The sequence below is a fragment of the Schistocerca piceifrons genome, chromosome 5 (assembly GCF_021461385.2).
Source record: "Schistocerca piceifrons isolate TAMUIC-IGC-003096 chromosome 5, iqSchPice1.1, whole genome shotgun sequence".
Classification (NCBI taxonomy): Eukaryota; Metazoa; Arthropoda; class Insecta; order Orthoptera; family Acrididae; genus Schistocerca; species Schistocerca piceifrons.
The window spans coordinates 537,776,153-537,788,785 of NC_060142.1; the positions used below are offsets into that span (position 1 = coordinate 537,776,153).

Sequence of the window (12,633 nt, forward strand, 5' to 3'; positions counted from 1 at the left end):
GGTAAGCGGTAATGGCAGCAGCCGGGAACGTGACAAGAAGTGGATACAGTCGAAACAGGATGACAATTTATCATCCAACACGGTAGCCGAGAGCGCTAACGCTCTGCTTCCTGGACTCGGGTAGGGGCGCCGGCCCCGGATCGAATTCGCCCGGCGGATTAACGACGAGGGCCGATGTGCCGGCCAGCCTGGATGTGGTTTTTAGGCGGTTTTCCACATCACGCTAGGTGAATACCGGGCTGGTCCCCATGTTCCGCCTCAGTTACACGGCTCGCAGACATCTGAACACTTTCGCACTATTCCATGGATTACACTCGACGCAGACTGTTGGGGTACACTAATTCCGTCCTGGGAGGTACGGGATTGCGGCAGGAACGGCATCCGGCCGCCCCTTAAACATTATCATGCCAAATCCGATTAACGATGGCTGATCCTGCGTAATTGCGGAACAAGGCTCAAGCGATAGAATAGAATGGAATGATAATTTATCGGCTCTAAGTGAAGCGTGAGGTCTGCGCAGTTATACTTGGCAGGTATTGCCCGTTGATTCTTCGAACAAAAGGGAGAAGGAAAGGCCTTCCGTGCAGGAGTAATTTGAGTCACTTCGTGGCATAAGTTTGTGGGACGCTGGGCAGTCAACTTGATCGTCGTAAGACACAGAGGTACAGTATTTTGGTCGGATCAATTCATCACAGCATAGATTTTGGCTCAAGACAGTTTCAAATTATTTGTTTTATCTTTTGCGTTTACTATTATTTATTGTTTGTAATTTCCTCTTGAAAGCGACTGTGCAAATTTCATTGCTGTTTTTCTTCTGAAAACCACGCAGCTATCAGCCAAATGATTACTTGGTGGTTGTAATTCAATCTCTGCCTTCCCCTACAGTTTTTACCCTCTACAGTTCCTTCTAGTATCATGGAAGTTGTTGCCTGACGCCTTAACACGTGTTGTATCATACTGCTCCTTCTTGCTGTCAGTGTTTTCCACATGTTCCTTTCTTCGCCGATTCTGGGGGGAACGTCGTCATTCCTTATCTTATCAGTCCTCCTGATCTTCAACATTCTTGTGTAGCTCCACATCTCATCTTCTATTCCAGTTTTTAGTGTCTATGATTCTTTTCCATACAGCGTTAAGCTCCAAACGTACATTCTTTGAAATTTCTTCCTCAAATTAAGACCTATGTTTCTCTTGGCTGGGAATGCCCTTTTAACCAGTACTAGTATGCTTATTATATCGTCCTTATTTCGTCCGTAACGCGTTAGTTTGCTTCCAAGGTAGTTGAATTCCTTAACTTCGTTTACTTCGTGACCGCAATTTTTGATGGTAAGTTTCTCGCTATTCTCATTTCTGCTACTTGTCATTATTTTTGTTTTCTTCCAATTTACTTTAGAGTCCTATTCTATACTGATGAGACTGGTCATTATATTCAACAGATTCCTTAAGTTTTCTTCACTTTCACTAAGGATTGCAATGTTATCAAAGAAACTTATCATTTATATTCTTTCATCATGAGTTTTAATCCCATTCTTGAACCACTGGTTCGTCGATGTGTAGACTGAACGATTGAAGTGTAGTGGCAAAAGACTGCCTGCCTTACATCTTTTTAATCCGAGCACTTCGTTCTTCGTCTTCCATTGTTATCGTCCCTTCTTGGTTCTTGTTCACACTGCGAATCACCGGTCTTTCTCTATAGGTTACTCCTGTTTCTCTCAGAATTTCGGAATTCTTACACTGTCTCTCATTAAGAATCGTATTACTCCTAGACAAGACATTGGTGAATAGCTCATTCCCTCCATTAGCCCTCACTGCAACTGTATCTTTAGCTTTCATGTAGAGTGGTTGATCAAACGTCACGATACATGTGTGGTCTTTTCACTCTCCGTGATGACATACGTTAAAGCAGTTAAAATAGTGCTATAATCCGTGGGCAGGTTTTTGATGAATGGAAGCGCTAGTACATTTGATTGCATATGAGGTTCTCCAGTTGTGATTTTCTCCACAAAAACTTTCTATGCAGGAACAGAATGCAGTAAAAACCTTTCAATCATCCAAGTAAAATCGTGTTTGGTAGGCACTGTTCCTTTAGTGAATGACTGTTCTGAGCAGACATTTTGCAGAACAATTTCTTCATTTCCATCTCTGCTCTGCCTTCTGAATGTTAGTAGACTAGTTTTTTGGGAACTTGCTGTTTCAGTAGCGCTCGGAATGACAGAGAGTTTCGTTAATTTCTGTGGTTCTATCGCCCTCCCTGGGGTCACACACCTGATTCCACCCATAGGATGGAATGTACCTTTGCCCGTCGTTGTTTCAATATTGAAGTCAGCATTATCGATAACGAACTGTGAGAACAAATCATTTGAAATATTTGGTTTCCAGAAGCCTCAAATAAAGCCAAACGGCTATATGAAGTGCAAAGCCCATGTTCGAGACAGTTTCAACAATGTTTTTTGATCCCACTTTACCAAACAAGTATACTGCAAGACCAAGTTGCAGTGGGGAGATAAATGAACGGGGCCTGGTAGCTGACACAATCGCGTGGGATATTGACCTAAATTGTTTTTAAAGGGGAGTGTTCAATCACTACCTTTCTATTTGACAAAACCACACCCTTCACAAATTAGAGTAAAGTGTCGGGAACCATAACTTCAGAATTCTCTGTCAAGTCATTGATATCTGGATAATCGGTAATACTTTAAGGAGTCATTCTTATATCTTCACGGATGTTAGCTGCTGCTGCTTCTACTATTCTCTTTCTCTCCTCTTTTTCGTTAACAGCTCGTTCATTGTACCACTGACTCAAAAGTTTGTGGCCACTGCCACGAAAATTTACAACTGGGGGATTTTTTGGCATTGTGGCAAACAAGAAACAGAAACAGAAGAGGGGTTCGGCACTAATTTAGCATAGCAATCTAGATGGTAACGGGCTTTTGCAGCTACTAAACGCATATCACTGTTGATGCGTTCGGCAACCTTTCTACAGAAATCATCATCACGTTTCTCTACTTTCTGAAGCAGTGTATGTTTCACAGTTAAAAAGCGAACCTTAAACTCTCCACGGCGTTTGTGGAGTGGTTTTTTTGTTTCCGCCTCTATGGCACAGTTTTCAGTACATATGTAACAGTTTTTTTTGAAATTGAATGGATAAGAGTAAGAAGATCTCAAACTTTTATCATCTGCTTGTGCAGTATTCTGTTTAATTAGTTTGCTTAAATTACGTTCCTTAATACGTTCGCGTCGATATACCTTATGCACTTCAGAGTTCTGTAAAAGATTATGAGACTCATCCTTCCGTTTCTTGCTGACGCGTATCAGAGTTTCCAAGCCCTTCGTCACTATTGATGTTGTCCTTCCGAACCAGATTTACCACAAATGAAAAAGGTAGTAGGGTGCAGCATTATTGCTTTTTCAGTCCAGACAAAGTAAATGAGACTACTTTGACACTTAACAACATTAACTCAACTGAACTGGACACTGGGTAGAAAGAAACGGTAGCGACAATACTGGTAGGGTAGCACTGAGTGAACGGGAAGAAGAACTTCACGTTTTCATTGTTAGCAAGTGCTTCTGAATCCAACAATACTGGCGGCAAAAGAAATATTATCAAGTAAAATATATAGGCTACGAAATATGTTCATGCACTTAATCACACTTTTCATTTAAATACTTTCCTAAGCAACAGAAACTGCAAACTATTACCTTAACAGAATTCTATTCCAATTCATTAGTATAAATGAGAAGATGTAGAAGATCTTTTTCGTGTACAGATTTGCGAGGAATATATTTACTAATAAGAGCTCTGTTCGAAAAATCAGCCTTTTTGCGTATAAATTTAAAATGTAATACAAACTGACTTTTGGAGGGGATGAAATGGAGATTTGACCCCCCCCCCCCCCCCTACGAAGGAGAAATTTTCTGTTTCTTATTACTGTACTCCATATGAGTATTTTCCCGAAGTTTACAAACTTAGTAAATTTTGTCCCCCATCTGCTGAATTTCTTACTGATTTGACTGGGGTAAAGCATGAAATCCCTGATGCGCTGATGCAGCTCTGGAGAATGGCGTATTGTATCACAGCGGTCCACAATACGAGCATGAAGAGTCTCTACATTTGGTACCAGGGTTGCGTAGGCAAGAGCTTTCAAATGCCCCCATAAATGAAAGTCAAGAAGGTTGAGGTCATGAGAGCGTGGAGGCCATGGAATTGGTCCGCCTCTACCAATCCATCGATCACCGAATCTGTTGTTGAGAAGCGTACGAACACTTCGGCTGAAATGTGCAGGAGCTCCATCGTGCATGAACCACATGTTGTGTTGTACTTGTAAAGGCACATGTTCTAGCAGCACAGGTATCCCGTATCTGGCGGTGAATCGAGGAAGTACAGCACATACTGACGAAACTAAAATGAGCTCTAACATGGAAATTAAGCGCCTTCGGACACATGTCCATATAACATCTTTTCTTTATTTGTGTGCGAGGAATGTTTCCTGAATGTTTGGCCGTACCTTTTTGTAACAACCTGTATACTTTCGTTATATCACTCTGTTGCCGGGTAAAAAGTGTTACCCCACAGTAACGACCCACTCGATGCAGTAAACAGCACAGTTGCATCACATCCCAGCCAACCGCTTATTCGAACACTATTTATCTCGTATACAAGTGCTGTATTGTGAAATTGTAGTGCTAGCTCTTAATCCGAGTCATTTTCTTGGAGGGACTTAAATTTTTTGCTCACGTAGCTCGCTGTGTATTTTATATTACGGCCGCTCACTTGGACATACGACAACACAGCTTATCAGTGTGTTAGCTGAAGCAACAATGAAGGAACGTTTATGAGTTCACAATTATAGTACAACACTGGAACGGTACTAGACAATGTTATTTGTGGTTGGCGCACTTTATACACGTTTGCAGCCGCTAGAAAACATCGAAAAACTGCGGTGGCTATTCACTGATATTTTCAGAGTATTTTGATACGCGGTATCCATTGACAGAGGTGGCTCGATACACAGCAACGGCGTTTCTGTCCATTTCTTACTTCCGCCCCCCTCTCGCCCCATTTATATCTGCATCTACATTACACTGAAAATACCTGCGCAGATGTCGACTGCATGTGCTGTGTGTCTTGTTTGCAAACAAACTTCTTCCGTTCGGTGACGGTTCTTGCTGTTGAGAACAGCAACGCCCACTTTGCTCTTCGCCCTCAAGTTTGCTTTCGGTACTGCTCGACTCTCGGGTTTGTTTTTCCGGCAGTGTTAGTTTACGTTAACGCTGATACACATCAGTACGAATAGGTTCTCTGATGTAGAGATGACCCGTGCGCACTTGGTGTAGCGGTTCACCGAATGCAAAGCAACAGCAGCAATAGCACACCACGCTGAGCTGTTCCCGCAGTGACGTCAACTACATAAAAAACACATGGTGTTCGTAAATTCCGATTATCATTTAAAAATACACTCCTGGAAATGGAAAAAAGAACACATTGACACCGGTGCGTCAGACCCACCATACTTGCTCCGGACACTGCGAGAGGGCTGTACAAGCAATGATCACACGCACGGCACAGCGGACACACCAGGAACCTCGGTGTTGGCCGTCGAATGGCGCTAGCTGCGCAGCATTTGTGCACCGCCGCCGTCAGTGTCAGCCAGTTTGCCGTGGCATACGGAGCTCCATCGCAGTCTTTAACACTGGTAGCATGCCGCGACAGTGTGGACGTGAACCGTATGTGCAGTTGACGGACTTTGAGCGAGGGCGTATAGTGGGCATGCTGGAGGCCGGGTGGACGTACCGCCGAATTGCTCAACACGTGGGGCGTGAGGTCTCCACAGTACATCGATGTTGTCGCCAGTGGTCGGCGGAAGGTGCACGTGCCCATCGACCTGGGACCGGACCGCAGCGACGCACGGATGCACGCCAAGACCGTAGGATCCTACGCAGTGCCGTAGGGGACCGCACCGCCACTTCCCAGCAAATTAGGGACACTGTTGCTCCTGGGGTATCGGCGAGGACCATTCGCAACCGTCTTCATGAAGCTGGGCTACGGTCCCGCACACCGTTAGGCCGTCTTCCGCTCACGCCCCAACATCGTGCAGCCCGCCTCCAGTGATGTCGCGACAGGCGTGAATGGAGGGACGAATGGAGACGTGTCGTCTTCAGCGATGAGAGTCGCTTCTGCCTTGGTGCCAGTGATGGTCGTATGCATGTTTGGCGCCGTGCAGGTGAGCGCCACAATCAGGACTGCATACGACCGAGACACACAGGGCCAATACCCGCCATCATGGTGTGGGGAGCGATCTCCTACACTGGCCGTACACCACAGGTGATCTTCGAGGGGCACTGAATAGTGCACGGTACATCCAAACCGTCATCGAACCCATCGTTCTACCATTCCTAGACCGGCAAGGGAACTTGCTGTTCCAACAGGACAATGCACGTCCGCATGTATCCCGTGCCACTCAAGTGCTCTAGAAGGTGTAAGTCAACTACCCTGGCCAGCAAGATCTCCGGATCTGTCCCCCATTGAGCATGTTTGGGACTGGATGAAGCGTCGTCTCACGCGGTCTGCACGTCCAGCACGAACGCTGGTCCAACTGAGGAGCCAGGTGGAAATGGCATGGCAAGCCGTTCTACAGGACTACATCCAGCATCTCTACGATCGTCTCCATGGGAGAATAGCCGCCTGCATTGCTGCGAAAGGTGGATATACACTGTACTAGTGCCGACATTGTGCATGCTCTGTTGCCTGTGTCTATGTGCCTGTGGTTCTGTCAGTGTGATCATGTGATGTATCTGACCCCAGGAATGTGTCAATAAAGTTTCCCCTTCCTGGGACAATGAATTCACGGTGTTCTTATTTCAATTTCCAGGAGTGTAATATGATGACTATTAGAGACAGGCCATCGTCGTTAGTTGTGAAACATTCAGCATGTTTCATTGTTTTCTGTTATGCCAGGTAACACGAAAAGAGGAACAGGTCGACAATTTAAGAAACAAAAAATACATACGAAATGGAACAGTACTTACAGGATGGGCAGAATTGAAATACTGTACACCGTGCAATTTAAGCGAATTCGAACATGTGTTATGATAGCAGCCTGTGAAAAATACATGGTTCAGAGCAAACACGAACCTGTCCACATATAGGTAAAGCAGAACAGCTAGTCCATTACGGTCAATAGGAGAATCTAATTCCAGTCACGCGAGTTCCATTCCAGTCGCGGCCAAACGCACCGGCGCATAGTAGTTGTCAGAATCATTTTGTACTTGTGTGCTTCCTCGTAATAATACTGCACAGCGCTAATATTAATAAGTATTATTACGAGTACAGAGTTACCTACCTGCTGACCGCGTTTTCAGTATAGAAACTTCTACGAAAAAAGCTAGCCGTTTATAAGAAAAGAGGAATATAATGAGGTCTACCAAATGTTCCAATGTGTGTGAAATCTTATGGGATTTAACTTCTAAGGTCATCAGTCCCTAAGGTTATACACTACTTAACCTAAATTATCCTAAGGACAAACACATACACCCATGCCCGAGGGAGGAGTTGAACTTCCGCCGGGACCAGCCGCACAGCCCATGACTGCAGCGTCACAGACCGTTCGGCTAATCCCGCACGGCTGAGGTCTGCCAGTCAGTGGGTGAAGTAAGAAATCATGATGAAGATGAGAGAGTGATAGAAGTAAAGTCCCCAGCTAATAGTCTACGGAATTTAGATCACATGAATGAAACGAAACGAATTTTCATATACGAGAACGAAGCTTGGCGAAACACTTATAATGATGTGGAGGCAACTGCATTCTACAGACACCCGAAAGATGTACATTGTGGGCCAAATAGAAGTGGCCCGAACGAGTGGATACGACTGGATGTGAATGTATGCATGTAACCACACCCCCTGATGCGCACACCACATGTACGCCCGACAGTTCATCCACACCAGTTCCCGAATGCAGTGCGGGTGTGTCACTGCGAGTGGAGCTGTGCAAAGGGAACAATGGTACTCACAGTGGAGCAGCAGGCGTTCGTTGTGGAAAGTTACGTGACAGCAAATTCTTGGAAACGGTATGGTCAGTTGTTTGCTGAGAAATTTAAAGGTGTCAAAGCGGAAGCAGTAAGTGCCATGCAGCGCTTAGTCCGAAAATGACGATACTTGATCGAAGCAGACGAAGTGAATTAAAATTTGTGCTGTGACTGGGACTCGTAGTGACAAAATGAATTGAAGTTTGTGTTGGGGGGGGGGGGGGCACTCATCTTAGATAGTTCGTGCAGCACCGTTGATCATTGGATTGCGGCGGTGTAACGGTTAGCATTCCTGCCTAGAAAGTGAGAGGACCCGGATTCGAGTCCCGGCCCTACCACACATTTTAATTCATTTCGTCTGCATCGATCATTATGCTAGATAATAAAAAGTGACTTAAATGTCTCAGGGAAACATTAAATTATAAGTTAAGAAACATTCCGAAACGTGCCCGCATACTGTGACATGTGGCTGCAGTTTACTAGAAAATGCTTCACAGTCCTACCATATCAACCCGATGCGTGTCACAAGAGACATATGTATCACGTGGATCATCCGGACGAATACCCCACCTGGGCCTGCCGTCTGGTTGTGGCCGCAGCTTGCCGTCCAGGTCACCAGATCTGTCAGTGTGGAAGTGCTTTTTGAGGCAAGTGTAGGTCTAAGGTGTATCGCAGCAACCCTCACAGTCTTCAAGAACTGCATCAGAACACGTCGGGTGAGACCGCAGCAATATCAGCAGTCCAGGTTCCATCCTCCTTCAGCAGCTTGCTGATCAGGGTCCAAAACTGCCAACAGATGGTTGGTAGTCACTTTCAACATCTGCTGTAATCAAGTTAGTACTCTATCTTACTTTCGTTTACAGTGTTTCTTTGTAACCTGGAACTCTGTTTCCCGGGCCACTATATTAGCCCCACCCTGTACAAAAGCGGATGTCTTTGGAACGCGGATGGACTGTTACGAAACTCTTTTTCTTAACTACGAGCTCAAGTACCTCTCAGCCGTATAATCTCAGATAACAAGAACAAAGATCTTGTTGGTTTACTGTAAACTATTTTTGCAGATGACTGGTGAAATCAAGAGAACGTAAGTTTGTATACACGCATCACTAGCGATATACGCATGTTGTTTAACACAGAATTAGAAGAAAGTGCTCGTGATTGTTTGTAAGACGATTCTGGTTCGTATGTTTAGGTGTAACAGTTACCGTACAGAATCTTTCTAATGACACGTAAAGCTATTGTTGCATCATCGTATTCTGTGGTACTCCGAAATATTTTAAATAATCACGAAGCAACAACACAGTCAGAACTTTCGGCAACACACTGAAAAGTAATATGTTTTACAGTTGCAAATTTATAATTTTTTTCATGATGCCATGTAGTAAATTGTTAAAAATGCACAGCATGCGTTAGACTTCAAGGTGTCAGGCATTTTGAGAAAAAAAAAGAGATATTTGCTTTTGAAAGCATTCAAAGGCGAATATGTCCAAATGCTTCGAAAACTAAAAACTAAACTCCTCCCGAACAGGCCATGAAGGCCCAAGGGTACGGACTGGCCGCCGTGTCATCCTCAGTTCATAGGCATCACTGGAGACGTATATGCAGGGGCATGTGGTAAGCACACCTCTCGCCCGGTCGTACGTCAGTTTTCGAGACCGGAGTCGCTACTTTTAAATCAAGTAGCTCCTCAGTTTGCCTCACAAGGGCTGAGTGCACCCCGCTTGCCAACAGCGCTCGGCAGTCCGGATGGCCACCCATCCAAGTCCTAGCCCAGCCCGACAGCGCTTAACTTCGGTGATCTGAAAGGGACCGGTGTTACCACTGCGGCAAGACCGTTGGCCCAAATGGTTCAAGCAAATGAGAATACGTCCATACTGCTCTTAAAAGCATTTTTTCATGCAAATTAATATGAATTGCCTATCAGCACAAAAGTAAAGGCATTTGTATTGCACTACGTTATTTTCATCCACAGGTATACCTGAAATACGGTTTATGTTGGCTGTGAATATCTGTTTTAAACCCACAAAAAGAAGTCTGACGACGTAACATCGGCAGACTATGAGAGCCACGAGATGGGACCATCACAACCCATCCATCTCTCAGGTAACGTGTCGTTCAGCACATACCACACATCAAACTGCAATGTGGGTGTGCCCACCATTGATCTGGAAATTGATTGGTGGTTACAGTCCTTCTATCTGTGGTAACGGAAACTGTTCAAGCAAGTCCAAGTACAAATTTCACGTCATGGTTTTTAAAGGTCTTTATTGGGGCTTCTTTTTGCAGATGGTGACATCCCATATTGGAGAAGATACTTCGTCAGTATCCTTGTCACGGATTTGGGTTCTGACACATTGCGCCTTTCCTTGTCTGTTGCCATTTTGATACTGTCCAAGTCAGATCTGCAACAAGGAACAAAAACAAAAAAAAGACAGAAATTTTAAAAGCTACTAAACGTTTTCCGCCACCTAGTCGAATTAAATCGGGTGATGCTTAGGGAAATGGATTAGGAAGTGTGACGCTTAAAGTAGTAAATGAGTTTCGCTTTTTGGGGAGCAAAATAACTCATGATGGTCGAAGTAGAGGCAAGGAAAGCGTTTCTGAAGAAAAAAAATTTGTTAACATCCAGTATAGATTTAACTGTCAGGAAGTCGTTTCTGAAAGTACAGGGTGATTCAAAAAGAATACCACAACTTTAGGAATTTAAAACTCTGCAACGACAAAAGGCAGAGCTAAGCACTATCTGTCGGCGAATTAAGGGAGCTATAAAGTTTCATTTAGTTGTACATTTGTTCGCTTGAGGCGCTGTTGACTAGGCGTCAGCGTCAGTTGATGCTAAGATGGCGACCGCTCAACAGAAAGCTTTTTGTGTTATTGAGTACGGCAGAAGTGAATCGACGACAGTTGTTCAGCGTGCATTTCGAACGAAGTATGGTGTTAAACCTCCTGATAGGTGGTGTATTAAACGTTGGTATAAACAGTTTATAGAGAATGGGTGTTTGTGCAAAGGGATAAGTTCTGGACGGCCGAGAACGAGTGGTGAAAATGTAGCACGCATCCAGCAAGCATTTGTTCGCAGCCCAGGAAAATCGAGTCGCAGAGCTAGCAGAGAGCTGCAAATTCCACAATCAACTGTATGGAGAGTCCTACGAAAAAGGTTAGTTGTGAAACCTTATCGTCTGAAAATGGTTCAAGCACTGTCTGCAGCTGATAAGATTAAAAGAATCGATTTCTGTGATTTTATCCTTGCTCAAATGGAAACAGATGAATCTTTCGTTTCAAAGATTGTGTTTAATGATGAAGCAACTTTCCACACTAACGGGAAGGTCAACCGTCACAGTGTCTGTATATGGGGCACTGAGAATCCGCGGGAAACAACTCAGTATGAACGTGACTCGCCTAAGGTGAACGTTCTCTGTGCCATTTCAGCCAATAAAGTTTTTGGACCCTTTTTCTTCGAAGGTGCTACTGTAACTGGACTACAGTATCTGGAGATGTTAGAGAATTGGCTGTTCCCTCAGCTCGAACAAGAAGCACAACAATTCATATTTCAGCAGGATGGAGCGCCACCACATTGGCACTTATCTGTCCGTCTGAACGTCAACTACCCGAGGCGATGTATCGGCCGCCAGGCAGCCCGTGACAGAGCACTTCATCACTGGCCTCCAAGAAGCCCTGATCTTACCCCCTGCGATTTTTTCTTATGGGGGTATGTTAAGGATATGGTGTTTCGACCACCTCTCCCAGCCACCATTGATGATTTGAAACGAGAAATAACAGCAGATATCCAAACTGTCACGCCTGATATGCTACTGAGAGTGTGGAACGAGTTGGAGTATCGGGTTGATATTGCTCGTGTGTCTGGAGGGGGCCATATTGAACATCTCCGAACTTGCTTTTGAGTGAAAGAAAACCTTTTTAAATACTCTTTGTAATGATGTATAACAGAAGGTTATATTATGTTTCTTTCATTAAATACACATTTTTAAAGTTGTGGTATTCTTTTTGAATCACCCTGTATTTGTATGGAGTGTAACCATGTATGGAACTGAAACGTGGACGATAAATAGTTTAGACCAGAAGAGAATAGAAGCTTTCGAAATGTGGTGCTACAGAATAACGCTGAAGATTAGATGGGTAGATCACATAACTGATCAGGAGGTACTGAATAGTATTAGGGAGAAGAGAAATTTGTGGCACAACTTGACTAGAAGAAGGGATCACTAGGTAGGACATATTCTGAGGCATCAAGGGATCACCAATTTAGTATTGGAGGGCAGCGTGTAGGGTAAAAATCGTTGAGGGAGACCAAGAGATGAATACACTATACATATTCAGAAGGATGTAGGTTGCAGTAGGTACTGGGAGATGAAGAAGCTTACACAGGATAGAGTAGGATGGAGAGCTGCATCAAACCAGTCTGTGGACTGAAGACAACAACAACAACAACAACGATTCTCTAGCGGTTTCCATATCATGATTGTTAGAAATGATAGCAGGACTTCATGGACACCCTAAACGACAGATGCAGAATTATAACCGGCTGCATGGAGTCAATTCCACCTTGTAGGAACTTCAGCACTTCCTGTTTGGAAAGAAACCGCAGCAAAC

At 44.4% G+C, this 12,633-nt stretch overlaps 1 pseudogene; it reads right to left on the minus strand.

The window, feature by feature from the left end:
• Nucleotides 1-9,744: 9,744 nt before the first annotated feature.
• On the minus strand, nt 9,745-9,862 carry LOC124799523 (annotated as a pseudogene).
• Nucleotides 9,863-12,633: the final 2,771 nt, after the last annotated feature.